Source organism: Cryptomeria japonica, chromosome 6 (genome assembly GCF_030272615.1).
Source record: "Cryptomeria japonica chromosome 6, Sugi_1.0, whole genome shotgun sequence".
NCBI classification, from domain to species: Eukaryota; Viridiplantae; Streptophyta; class Pinopsida; order Cupressales; family Cupressaceae; genus Cryptomeria; species Cryptomeria japonica.
Genome location: NC_081410.1, coordinates 408,398,806 through 408,413,195, shown reverse-complemented (window position 1 = coordinate 408,413,195; position 14,390 = coordinate 408,398,806).

The window sequence follows — 14,390 nt, the reverse complement described above, 5'->3', positions numbered from 1 at the left end:
TCTAAACTCTTTATATATTACTCATTTTACTCATTTACTCATTTCCACAAGGAGATGGCCATGTCAAACACTCATCAAATGTACCCTTCAAAACTAACAACCATAGAACAAACTCAAATCCATTCCTAAAACTCCATTCGTAAAACTAAGAAACAATCAAATCTAAACTCTTCATATACTACTCATTTCCACAAGGAGATAATGAACCCTTCAAAACTAACAACAACCATAGCTCAAGATCCATATTTAGGATAAGACAAAGCATAAAACAAAATGCACATACACTTAATCAATCCATACTATTATTAATCAATCAAGCAAAAGATCAATGTATTCAATACTAAGTTAATTAACCAAACTATTGTTAAAGCTCCTATTGTCGAATCAAAAACACTTAAATGACATCATGATCTAACATCTCCTATCATCTCCTTTTTATAAGAGATTGTATGTTCATACTATTATTAATCAACCAAGAAAAGATCAATGTATTCAATACTAAGTTAATTAATCAAACTATCGTTAAAGCTCACTTAAATGACATCATGATCTAACTGTTGACACTAAATTTTGCTTTGGAAACAAACAGTCTTATGGGAAATTCGGTGTTGGGGGACCGATTGCGCAAGTTGCACTGAATGACCTCTGGGATTGAGAAGCTGGCTCTTCCTGGGTGTTTTGGGGAAAGGGAAAGAAAGAAACACCTTTAAAGACTACTGAGGCGATACGCCAGAACATTAAAAGACATGAGCATACAAATTCCACAAAACATATGACTTTCATAAGCCCATTCAACAATCTACAAGTCTGGATCAAGAACATAATCAAAAGATACAATCAAATTTCTTTGCGACATAAGGAAATTTTCATCATGCATTTACCAGATAACAAGTACGAGACATAGTTTAATCAGAAAAATCTTAGATAGATAGATTCCCAAAGTTATTGGAACTTTAACAGAACAACACAGAAAATACCATCAAAAGCATACTGAAAGAGGCATCATAAAGGCCGTAGGCACAATTTGAATAACCTTCCTCAAGCAAAACCATAATAGTTTTAAAGGCTGAAAAATAAAACTTCTACTTAGCCAATTTAATTATTCTTTTTTCAAAAGTTCAAAACCCCTACAATAGGGAAAAAACCAGTATAAATAGAGCCCTAGGCTCCTAAAAACAACCCCCGAAAATACGCCAAAAGGGCATAAACTCCCTGAACATAAAAACATGTCGTGTCGCTTTGGAGATCATACCCAGCAAAACGACCCCTAGAATTCCACTCCCCGCCTGCAATGGTCCGCATACTACCACGAACTGAAAAGATTTTGCTAACCGCGGACGGGTTGCTGGAAATAGACAAAAATGCGGGAAATCGCTCGCGTACTGTGCCAAAAGGTGGGCCCCGAAAGAGCAACCAGTCGGCATGCCTTGCCATTTGTCACCACCGCGCTACTTCAAAAACTGAATGCCCGAAACGGACCGAGGGAGCAATGCTGGGTCGACAATTGTCCTACGCGCCCTGCGCAGCTAGATAACAAAAAAGGCAAAACTAATCGGGCCCGCAACATACCTTAGACCGGGAAAATTAATGTGAACATTTCTTGGTGACTAACAGGGGAAATTCCGCCCGCGGAATAAGAGAACCCAAAATTACTGGTTTCGCAGACCAGATTTCATGCCACAATGGGACAGAGCAGATTGAAGGCCTATTGCAAAGGCGACCATTCATCTTCAGAGAGCATAGCTTGCGCCTCTAAATCTTGAAAATATTGATCCAGGCAAATTACTTCATCAAAGGGCAGAGGTACAGGCTCGTCCTGGACCTGCTTCAGGAGAGCAGAGAGCTGGGCCAGAGGGTGCAAAAGACACTCCACCTCATTCATCGAAATAGGAGTCCCCAGTCGCTGCAGGAAAGCTCTATCTTGTTGCAAATACTCGACCTGCTGCACTACTTGTTCAATTCCTAGCACAGTATCATCCGCAGGGAGAGGAGAAGGCAAGCCCAAAGAAAAGAACTTCTCTAAACGTCGTTTGATATTTGGAACTGAAAACTGCAAAGGCGCTAGGGCTGCTGAAGCCTGCATGATTATCCTGTGCCAGTTTATGAAAACATTAGTCTTTTTGATCAATTGTTGGCAGTCAGCAATCCCCTTCTCCCTTAGTCTCTCATCTTGGGCGGAATACAACAATTGAATAAGACCTTGGGCTACTAGGAACTTAGGACCGATGACAAGCATAGAACTGCTAATAAGGGCATTGGCCTCAGCACAGAGGGATTGCACATCACTAAGAAATCTTAACACCGGCTGCAGGGATGGACAGTACTATTTTACCTTTTCCCAATGAGAAACATACAACTCTGTCAGTATGATAGAAAAGTCCGGAGGAATCTGTTGCGGAGGTGGAAGGTTCAGCAATCAAGATATTTCATTATCTTTCGCAATCATCTCCTACTGGAGCCGATTGTGTTTACTTTGTTCAATGGCTACTTGGTTTTCCAAAGTAAGGATCTTTGCTTCCCCAGTCCTTACGGCTTGCTGCAGCTGCAATACACGATCTTGCTCATGTTGTAAGAGAGTCTCCAACTCCGAAATGTGCTCACCAGATTGTTCAAGACTAGTCTCTCTCTCTTTCAGCTCTGCTTCGAAATTCATCTTTTCCTCCGACTATGATACCTGGGCTTCACATAGTTGATGAGCATAATCTTCTTTGAGAAGGATTTCTTCGCGCAACTGAATCTGGACCTGGGCGACATCCCTAGAGGTAGCCTTTAACTGTTGTATCTCTGCATCCTTCTCTTGCAATTCCTTCAAAGCCACATTCCTTGTCACTTCTTGGCCTTTTAGCTGAGAGCTTACGTTGTTGAGAGCCGACTGCAATTTCCCTTTCTCTGAATTAGCTTGAGCTAGCAGACTTTGCAAATGATTGATCTCTGAGCTTCAGACCTTATATTCCTTCCTTTGCTGGGAAAGGGACTCACGGAGACTAACATTCTCTACTTGGAGTTTTTCCAGACGACGACTTTTCTTGATAAAGTCTGTGGATACTGCTTTTGAAGTCTCTTCCATCATTTTGACTTTGTCAGATGTCATGGCGCTTTGGAGACTAATGTCGATGGCTTGTAGCGCGTAATCATCAGGTCTCATCTGAGATTTTGGTTTGTTAACCTTGGAAACTAGATTTGCAAAGTAGAGGCAATCCCTTTGCTCACTGAAATGTGTTTGTAAACAAGGGCAGGCTAGGCGAGCACCTTCTTTTTCCTTCCGCTTGTTGGACTTATGTAGGCTAGTGGTTCTATTGTGAACGACCTGCTAGTGGAAATCATCTGGACGGTCGATGGCTTCACCTACAAAAGCTGCACCAAGAGGGACTGGAAAGGGGAAATGTGAAATGGGTCCAGCAAAAGCAGGTTGGATGGGATGAGCCAGAGCCAACAGGGAAAATAACGGGACAAAAGGGGAACCCCCTAACGGGAAAGGGCTAGAGGACACTGCACCCATAGCCTGGGGAGAGGACTCCTCAAAACCTAGCCTATGCGACATAGGGACTTCTTCTGATGCGGGTGATGGAGAGGCTGCAGATATGGATGTCATGTCCAGGAAAGGGGTAGAAGCCTGCATGAACACATCTTGGGGATTGACCGACGTACCCGTCGGGGCTAGGGTGAGAGCGGTAGGGACTGAGGTTTGCATTGTGGTCATGGGGACAGTTGAAAGAAATTCTGGAGCCTGAGATGAAGGGAAAAGAGGACGTACCTGAACTGCGGAAGGATCTGACTGCTGAAGATCTGAAGATGTTGCCAACAACTTAGAGGGTAGATTTCCTTCTGACGCGCCAAGGTATGTTTTCTTCTTTGGAGGGTTCTCAAAGGACTGCTTCTCGGACTGCCTCTTACTAGCCTGCGAACGAGGCCTCCAAGTTGTGCTATCTAAAGGAAGAAAAGTTTGCACTTCTGACTCCTATCCTTCGATATTTATCACCTCAACCTCCTGCTGGGCGGCTGCCTCAGGAGACGAGTCTCCGCATGAGGAACTGTCACCTGTCTCATCATCAGATTTATTTACCTTACCCCATTCTTGCTCAAAACGCTCATCCAGGGATGCATTCCCGAGGCTGGCTCTAAGCTTATTCACCTCCTGACGATAAACCCAAAAATCTCCCCTTTTCTTTCTGGACCAGAATAAAGTCTTCATGTTTTTCAACAACGCCCGAGGAATAGGCTTCGCAGGGTTGAACCTTTGTATGGGAGAATAGAACTTTAACCATGGGAGGCATTCTAAAACAGGAAAAACATCAAGGCCCACATATTTTGTAACGAAAATATAAGAAACTCTTAATATAATAGATTCTACTTTTCTCTTCTATCTGACCTCTCTCTTTGTTTGCTTGCTTGACTCGAAATTAAATAAAATAAATAGGCACTATATACATCATGAACATAATATACATTATTTACTTAAAAGGGGAGGGAACCCTTAATGGAAAGGTTTGAGATGGAAACCGTTAACCGAGATGGAGAGGGGGTCTCCATTCATATCTTCTAACTTGAAAGCATTGAAATCTTTGCAACCTATGATGTGGAAAGGTCCCTCCCATAGGCAGTCGAACTTGGCGTGCTGATCAGGTTTCGTCGTCCTCTCGTTATATTTTAATACAAGGTCTCTGAGGGTGAAACTCAAATTAGAACTCTTTTTACTGTCAAACCACCTTTTTATGACTTCCTGTCTGTCTTGCAGAGCTGTGAAAGCTGCCTCCCTTGCTTCCTCTAATTCCATAATTTATGCCAACCTTACGTCCATGGGGCCGTTTTCAGCAACTTCCATTGATTTTAGCAATTGTAACGTCGGGATCTCAACTGACAGGGGAAAAAGTGCATCTTTCCCGTATACCAGCTTGTACGGGGAGTTTTTTAGAATCTGTTTGGGCGTTATGCGGTCTGCCCATAGTGCACTTCTTAGGTGGTGGTGCCACTCCTTCTTGTATTCAAAACCTATCCTTTTGAGTTAAAACCATGACGATGCTATGCTGACCGGTATAGACATACCTTATGAAATCCTTAGACATGTCTGGGTTAGATAATACGAGAGTGGAGCAGATGGCATTTTTTATTTCATCAAAAGCTTTTTTGGCTTCAGCAGTCCATTTGAAATGTATATCTTTTTTCAGCATGAGAGTGATGGGTCTTATTATTCCAGCAAAGTCAGAGATAAAACGACTAACAAAATTGACCTTTCCTAGGAAGGATTGGACTCCCTTTTTGTTGACCGGAAGGGGGAGTTATTTAATAGCTTTGACCCGATCTAGATCAATGGAGACACCTTCCTTTGAAACTATATGCCCAAGTAATTTTCCTTAAGGAACCCCAAAGATACATTTCTTTGGGTTCAAGGAGATCCCAAATTCAAGACATTTTTGCAAAACTAACTCGAGATGATCAAAATGATCCTCCCGGTGTTTGGAAAACACGATTGGGTCATCTAAGTATATCAGGATGATCTTGTTAATTAGTTCTTTGAAAGCTAAATCCATGGCCCTTTGGAAAGTTGCTCTGACGTTTGACAAGCTGAAAGGCATCTTCTGGTATGCAAATGTTCCCCACTTAGTAGTAAAAGTCGCCTTGTGTTGGTCCTCCGCTTTCACACTTACCTGGTTATATCCTGAGAAACCGTCAAGCATTGAGAACATTTCTGATCCGGCCACAATGCTCAATAATTGTTCCATTGATGGCAAGGGATAGTGATCTTTGAGCGATGCTCGATTCAGGTCTCAGAAGTCTACACAGAGTTGAATATCTCCATTTTTCTTCCTGACAGGGACCAAATTGGACACCCAAGTACTGTGCTTTATGGGGTAAACAATCCTTGATTCGATCAGCTTCTTCAACTCTTGAGCCATGAGGGATTCAATTTTGGGGTTGACTGGTCTTTGCTTCTGCCAGACCGGCTTAGCTTCATTTGCGAGCTCGATGGTATGCTGGATGATGTTAGGATCGTAACCCTTTAAATCCTCATAAGACCAAGCCATGACACCTTCATATTCATCACAGTATTGAGCCAACTTCTTTCTGTCTTCGGAGGAAACACCTTTTCCTACCTTGAGGATTCTTCTGCTTCCGACTGACATCTCAACGTAATCCCCTTTATTTGTTGTGAGTTTTCGCTTATCTTTTTTAGCATCCTCGTGGTCAAACAAGTTCTCTAAGGTGATCAGACCATTAGGGAGCTTGTTGGACTTTAACTGAATGACCTGGTTCCCGTAAGCTTCTTTGATCTTAGGTTGCAGCTGGTTGGCAAATTCTCCTGAGCTTTGGATAAATAAAGCGATCTACTCATCACTTTCGAACACTTGCCAATGTGCATCATTATCAAGGATAGGCGGGTGGACCACCACGCTGACTGCTTGGGGGTCGGTCAGGAAGTCCACGGTGGGATCAAAATGCGCTCCAATGGTGGCCATGTGATCCGCTGAAGTATTTAGTTTCTGAGGAATGCTTATGATATTGAAAGCATCGAAACTTTCTATTAGATCCCACACTTTGGCGCGGTAAGACCTCATGAGGACATGCTTAGCACTGGATATCCCTCGAACTTGGTGCACTACTAGCTCGGAATCGCCAAGGACTTTCAATTTTTTAATGCCCATCTTTTCTGATATGCTCAGGCCTTGAATCAGTCCTTCATATTCTGCTTCATTATTTGAACATGCAAACTGCAACTGGAAAGGCTTTCGGATTTGATCGCCCAAAGGGGGGTGAGACAAACTCTGGCTTCGGAGCCCATTTTGCATTTAGCGTCGTCAAAGTGTAAGGTCCATAGTGCCGAAGACAAAAGATCTTCCGAGAACGGGTCCTTAGTGAGCTTTGGGATGGTCCAGGATCTTCTTCAAAAATGCAATAGGTACCCAGGCCGGTGGCATGATAATTAGAGAAGGGGTCTGAATTTATGAACTCATTTAGAAAGGCTTCTTGCTCTAGTGGGATCTCCCCTGTTACTTCTTCTTCTTCTAAAAGATCTACCACCTTTCGTTCATCATTAGATATAGAAGTGTGGGTGGGCTCGAAATTAATCAAGGCCTGATCAGCTATGTGCTCAGCGTGAAGGGGTTCTGAAAGGATTTTCATCTTAGTGCCATGTCGGGTACGGAGGATAAGATGGGACCAATCTAAGGACATATAGCCTCCTATTTTAGTAGTAAAATCTCGAGACAGACAAAGTCCAAAGACAGGGGGGATATCGATGACCACTACTTCTTGGGATACGGTTACACTTGGATATGCAAATAATGTTAAGGAGAGGCTTTTGATGAGGCCTACTATCTGAACCTTGTTCCCATCGAGTTGCATTACTCCTTTATTTAAAGGGTCATACCTAATGTTCAACACTTCGACAACTTGCTTAGGCATGACCGTGGTGCTAGCCCCGGAATCATGGAGATATGCAAGAGTTTATCTCCAACTATAAGGGTAAGGTAAAAAGGATTCGGCTTAGGCTTACCTTCTCCTTGGACAGCAAGGGGTGCGCTTTCATTTGTCAATATGGTCGGGGAGCGCATTTTACCAGCTGCTGAGCGAGGACTCGCCCCATCAGTCTGAAAGGATGGCGGAGCTACCACACTTGCGTCCTTTTGATCATGAGACAAGGCCTCTCTTAGTCTGTTCTTCTGTTCTAGGATACTCAGGAGATCCCACAAAGAGAGATGAGTCGGAACTTTCGTCAACAGTTCAACTACATCCAGCACTTGAGGCATGAGGACCTTTGGCTCTTTCAGTTTATAAGGGATGAACTCTTTTCGTGGGTAGGCGAAATTGACGACCGGTGGTTCCGGGGGTCTGTTCATGGGCAAGAATCTCATATTGTCGGCGTCCTCCCCGATCAAACGCCTTTTAGAGTGAAGATTGTAATCTGAGTGCACAATAGGGGCTCCATCCTTTGGGGCACTTACATCATTTGTCAGTACAGTGTCTTCATCTTCCATCCATGGAAAAAGTGCATGGTCAGGGGCGATCTCTGCTTCTTGTTGTAATGACATTCCTTGTATCTGAGCAACAAAAGCTGCATTGTCCATACCCGAAGATGTGTATGTCAATTCATCCGGCGTCATGCCTGAGCTCCTTTGTTCTGCGACCTTCTATTGCAAAGTTCCCCTTGGGCAATTCCTCGGAGTATGAGCATTGTTGCATGGGAAACACCAAGAGTTGGTGTCATCTGCCAGGTTATTTTCACCTACTATCAGTTCTCTACCAGCGGTGGGGTACATGGCCTGCAATAGATTGGGGACTAGGACTGTTTGGCCATTCGACGAAAGAGATTTCTCAGCACAACGATTCGTATGTTGGTATGGAGGTCGGTTCCCTTAGTATTTCTCTCTCATAAACCAACATGGATGACTAAGACTATACAAGACAATATACAAACTTACAAAATACCTTCCTCAGAACCCCAACTAAAAAGACCTTAACAATAGTCAATTTTTCTCTCTCATAAACCAACTAAAAAGACCTTAACAATAGTCAATTTTACTATTTCTCTCTCATAAACCAACATGGATGACTCAATTTTGGGTATGAACCTTTCAGACTCAGAACAGAGCTCAAGAACAGTGAACAATGTTTCAACTGATTCCAGAACTCTTAATTGGGGCAATGAAGAAGAAATCTCCAAAATTCTCAACAACATGGAAGTGGCTCCTGTGATAGAAACTGAATGGAAGCAACCAAAATACAGGAATAAGAAAGGATCTACTCCCTCGACTTCTCTACTAAGGAAATCCAGCAGAATAGCTCAAGTTGATGTGGGGTATATTTCCTCTTCCCCAGGACGGCCCTCTAACCACAAAGTCAGAGACAAGGAGGCCAGCAAGAACATTGCAGATGGAACCCAAAAGACTCTCAAGGAGCTGGGAATTGGTAAGTAGCTATGAAGATAATCTCTTGGAAAATTAGGGGACTCAATATTCCCCATAAACATTATATTATTAGGAATATGATAAGAGATAGTAATCCTAATATTTTTCTAATTCAAGAAACCAAAATGAGTAGAGAAAAAGTTGAATCTTTGAAGTTCTTCAAAAATGGTAATGTTAGTGGTGGCAGTTCCGAAGGCGCTTCAGGAGGCATTGCTACCATCTGGAACCTTAATACTGTTAAAGGTCAGGTCATAATTCAGGACAGTAATTTCTCTTGTATTAAATTTGAGCATTTAAAAGATGGTACTTCATGGGTTCTTACCAATATTTATGCTCCTAATACCTTAAAAGCTAGAAACTCTTTTTGGAAAAAAATCATTCAGGCTAGGGATAGCTTCAAAAATCTTAGTTGGATGGTTATGGGGGACTTCAACACTCCTTTGAGAGAGGAGGAAAATTTTGGAGGTAGTACTCCTCAATTGGAAAGTAGAATGGCCCTTATGGATTTTATTAATTCTCAGGCTCTCAATGACTTGGAAATATAGGGTTGTAATTACACTTGGACTAACAAAAGAACTGGTAATGACCTTATCCAAGTGCGACTTGATAGGACTCTCATCTCTGATGACTGGTATAGTCAGTATTTTTGTTCTTTGTCGGCCCACATACGGGTTGGATCTGATCATTTCCCTATCACCTTCATTGCTGACTCAATCAATAGAAAGAGAAACTTTCCCTTCAGATTTGAAAAAATGTGGACCCTCCATCTCGAAATCAGAAGAAATATTCAGAAATGGTGGAGCATCCAAGTTGAGGGAACGACTATGTTTAAAGTTGTCAAGAAACTCAAAAGTGTGAAGGACAATATACGACTCTGGAACAAAACTAGTTTTGGAAATATATTTGAGGCTAAGAGTAAAATTCAGGAAGACCTTAAAGAAATACAAGATCAGATCCAGAAGGATGGTTTTAGTACTGTGTCTATTGCTGATGAAAACAAGACTCTCAAGAAATACCATGATATTATTGCCAAAGAGGAAACGTTCTGGAAGCAGAGATCGAGATGCATCTGGCTTAAGGAAGGAGATAGGAATACAAGATTCTTCCATATGTCGACTATCAAGCATAAAGCAGTTAATAGGGTGAACAAGCTAGTTGTGGAGAATGGGGAGCTGGTCAAGGAGGATGAAATAAGGAATGAAGCTAAGAGGTATTTCTTGGACCTCCTCAAGAGGGATCACAATCTGGATGCCGAAGCTCAATCCTCTTTTCTTCAGAACATTCCTTGTCTCATTGATGCTCAAAAGAACCCCCCTCTCCTCCATTCCCTCTAACTTAGAAATTAAAAATGTTGTTTTCTCCTTTGATGGTAACAAAGCGCCTGGTCCAGACAGCTTCCCAATGTTCTTTTTTCAAGATTTTTGGGAGATTGTTGGAATTGATGTTTCTAATGGGGTTAAGGAATTTTTTGGGGCTAGAAAACTCTTGAAAGAAATCAATGGAACTTTTATTGCTCTCATCCCCAAGATTCAAGGTGTTGATTATTTGGACAAATTCAGACCTATTAGCCTCTGCAATTCTTTTTACAAGATTTATCACCAAGGTCCTTACCTCTAAAACTCTGGCTGTCCTTCCTGCATTAATTAAACATTAGCAAAATGGGTTTGTTCCTGGAAGACAAATTCTTGACTCCATTATTACGGTCCATGAGAACATTCACTCTCTTGTTAGAGCAAAGAAGCAGGGTCTCATCCTAAAGTTAGATCTCTCCAAAGCCTATGACAGGGTTGACTGGTCTTTACTTCAGAAAATCCTCACTTCTTTTGGGTTCTCCTCTAGAGTTGTCGACCTTTTCTCCCAACTTACCACCTCTGCTACTTTTGTTGTTCTTGTCAATGGTTCTCCTTCTACTTTTTTCCAAGCTTCTAGAGGTCTTAGGCAAGGAGATCCTATCTCCCCCATCCTCTTCATTATTATGGCCGAATGCTTTGGAAGGACCATGGAAAAAATGGTGTTGCAAGGCTCCTTTAAGGGCCTCCAACCATCCTCTGCTGACCTTATCTGCTCCCACCAGCAGTTTGTTGATGACACTATTATTATGGGGGAATCAAGTATTTCAGAAGCTAAAGTTTTGAAGAGCACCCTGTGTAAATTTGCCTCTGCTTCGGGTCAGCTTATCAACTGGGCTAAAAGTGAAGTCTTTTTCATTAATACTCCAGAGAGAAGACAACAGAGGATTAGCAGAATCTTGGAGTGTAAGACTGCTGACCTTCCTGCCACCTACCTTGGTCTCCCCATGGGAATTTCCCCTCCTGATCCCTTCTGGAGTTCTCTAGTGGACAAATTTCATAAAAAACTTGCGGGTTGGAAAGGGGCCCTCTTAAGTCAAGCTGGCAAGCTCCAACTCCTTAAGGCTACTCTTCAAAGTATTCCAATTTATGCTCTTAGTCTTTTCAGAATTCCAGTTAAGTATGCTGAAGCAATTGAGAAAATTCAAAGAAGATTCCTATGGTCTGGGGTTGAGGATAAGCAAATAATGTCCTTGGTGGCCTGGGACTAGGTCTGTAGGCCGAAAAGCAAAGGAGGTCTGGGCCTCAGGAGGATTCGTACTTTAAATGAAGCTCTCTTGTCCAAACAAGTCTGGAGAATGTTTCATTCCGATTCTGAATGGTGCAAAATTTGGCGAAGTAAGTACTCTCTTTTGTCCTCCTCTCTCTCCTATTTTCTCAATTTGGATCTCAGTATTAATGGATCCCACATTTGGAATCATGCCTCTGAATGTAAAGAAAGTATAGCTAAAGGAGTGATATGGAAACTTGGAAATGGTAGGAAAGTAAAATTTTGGGAGGATCCCTGGCTTTTTGATAAACCTCTAATGGACTTCAACGAATGGCCCCCCCATGCTCCCTCCTGTATTAGATCTTTTGGTTCCTTAGTTGCTGAGTACTAGGATGGTAATGAATGGCAGAACATTGAAAGTATCCACCCTAGCCTTTCTAAGCTCAAGATCCATCTGTCTGCGATATGGCTGAATAATGAAGAGGACTCCCTTATTTGGAAACATGATCCCAAAGGAACTTTATCTGTGTCTTCTATGTATTGTGTCCTTCCCCCCCCCCTCCTATTAACCCTTATTGGTCTAAAGCCTGGATTAAGGGTCTTACCCCCAAAATCAATTTTTTCTTCTGGACTATCCTCCAAAATAAGATCTTGACCCTTGACAACCTCAAAGGCAGAGGTTTTGCCCTCCCTAATAGATGTGTGTTGTGTCTTCAAGAGGAAGAGTCTGTGGACCATCTTGCTCTCCACTGTTCCTTCTCAGCCTCTGTTTGGGAAAGCTTCCTCAAGAGCTTCAGAATCGCTTGGGTGTTTCCTAATAACATTAGAGATATGTTCTCCTCCTGGAATATTCAATGGGCTAACCCTTTTTTGAGATGTTTGTGGCAGCTTTCTCTTCCTCACATCTTGTCGGGTCTATGGAAAGAAAGAAATAACCAAATCTTCAGGGATGTCTCCCTCAATCAAGATATTGTATTTCAAAAAATTCAATGGTCTATTCAGGAAAATATAGGGATCATTGAGGGTCCTTGTTACTTGAACAATCCATTGGATTCAAATATCTTAAGGGTATGGAATATGAAGATCATTGATGGTCCTAATCTCAACCAAGATAAAAGGCTTGAAGCTAAGTGGCAAACCCCTCCTCAAGGTTGGCTCAAAGTTAATTTTGACGGTGCTGCCAAAGGTAACCCAGGTCCTTCAGGTTGTGGAGCTATTCTTAGAGATCATAGAGGAATTTGCAAGGAAATGGTTGTTGTCCCTATTGGAACCCAAACCAATCATAAAGCTGAAGCAATGGCAACTCTTCAAGGCATCATCCTAGCTAAAAAATGGAAATGCCCCTAGCTATGGATAGAAGGGGATTCAAATAATATAATAAAGTGCCTTAATGGGACTTCAAAACCTTCTTGGTCGATTCACAACATAATCACCTCTGCTATTGACATTATTAGCACCTTTAAAAAATGTCATAGCTCCCACATCTACCGGGAGGCCAACGACTTTGCTGACTGGGCTGCCAATGCGGCGGTTAAAAGTGAGGCAATTACCACATGGACGGGTGAAAGCGGACTCCCCAAAGATGTCAAACAAATCATTAGCAATGAGCGATATAAAAGCACTCCAAAGACTCTTGATGGACAGGATAATTATGAAAAGTACTGATGTGAGTACTTCGAGTTATTTTAATAATGAGAAAATCACTCACTATAACATCAATGCCATAAACTCTCACACTTTCTTGGTAACTGTTATAGCTCCGAAAAGCTCTCAGTTTAATCAGCTCTGTAAGTTTCAAAATTTGGCCGTGAGTAGCGACAACATGGGCGGAAATAGGAGGCGATATGAACCAAGTAGTTGTAAAGAATGGAAACAAAAGGAAGAGGTTTGGGGTATTCTGCAGCAAGGTGGTCTCTCGAACTTCATGGAGAGACTCCACGACCGAGATGGTATGGTAACCAGTCTTTTCTGGAAGAACTGGAAGAAGGGCATGTTAAAAATGGGCGATCAAATGGTTGAAATCGACGAAGATTTAATTGCTCAAGCTACGGGCCTCACCAGGGAAGGTTGCAACTTCTACAGAGATAGGAAGGTCAGCAGGGAAGCTATTGAAAGGTACCCGGTAATTGAGAAAGAGAAAAAACGACTGGTAAAGTTGAGCAAAACCTACTCCCCGCCTAGGGATTTTGCCAAACCTTGGTGGGAGATTCTTTTTGTTTTAATGTGATATATCACTCTAGATGGTAGGCTTACGAAAGTTTATGGGTATCACTTTGTTCTGATAAATCATTTTAGGCACAATGATAAGGTTAATTTCCCTTATTTCTTGCTTTGTTCGATGAATGCATCCCTTAAGGCTTACAAAGAGAATCCTCTAGGTGATACTACTATGCACCAAGGTCTAATGGTCCTAATTTATGACCATTTAAAGGCCACTCAAATTGCTCGTATGCAGCCCTCTGTGGATTTTGAGTAAGAGATGTATGATTCTGCCTTTACTGAGGAGGAGGAATCCGATAGTGACTCTTCATCTGATACAGAGGACAGTTTTGATGACTCGGAGTATGAAAGCGGGAAGAAGAGGAAATACAGAAAAACAAGACCCTCTTCATCCAAGGGCAAAAAGCCTCAAAGCAAACCCCTGATTAGCATCTCTTCGGAAGGGGAGGATTCGGATGATTCTGAGAAGGAGAACCCTAAAGGGCTGCTGAAGAAGAAAACAAAAATCCATACCCAGGCCCGGAAAAAGCACAAGAAAAAAGAGGAGACTGGCAAGGAACCGAAAGCTGACAAGCAAGCAAGGACCCTGGAAGCTGAGCACAGCCTGGAAAAGGAGACTATGGAAGAGACTCTCAGGGCCGTCGACACAATTTCCGCCCTCCATATCCCCAAAGAAGAACAGGCTACTCCTGGAAAAGCTGCTCCCTC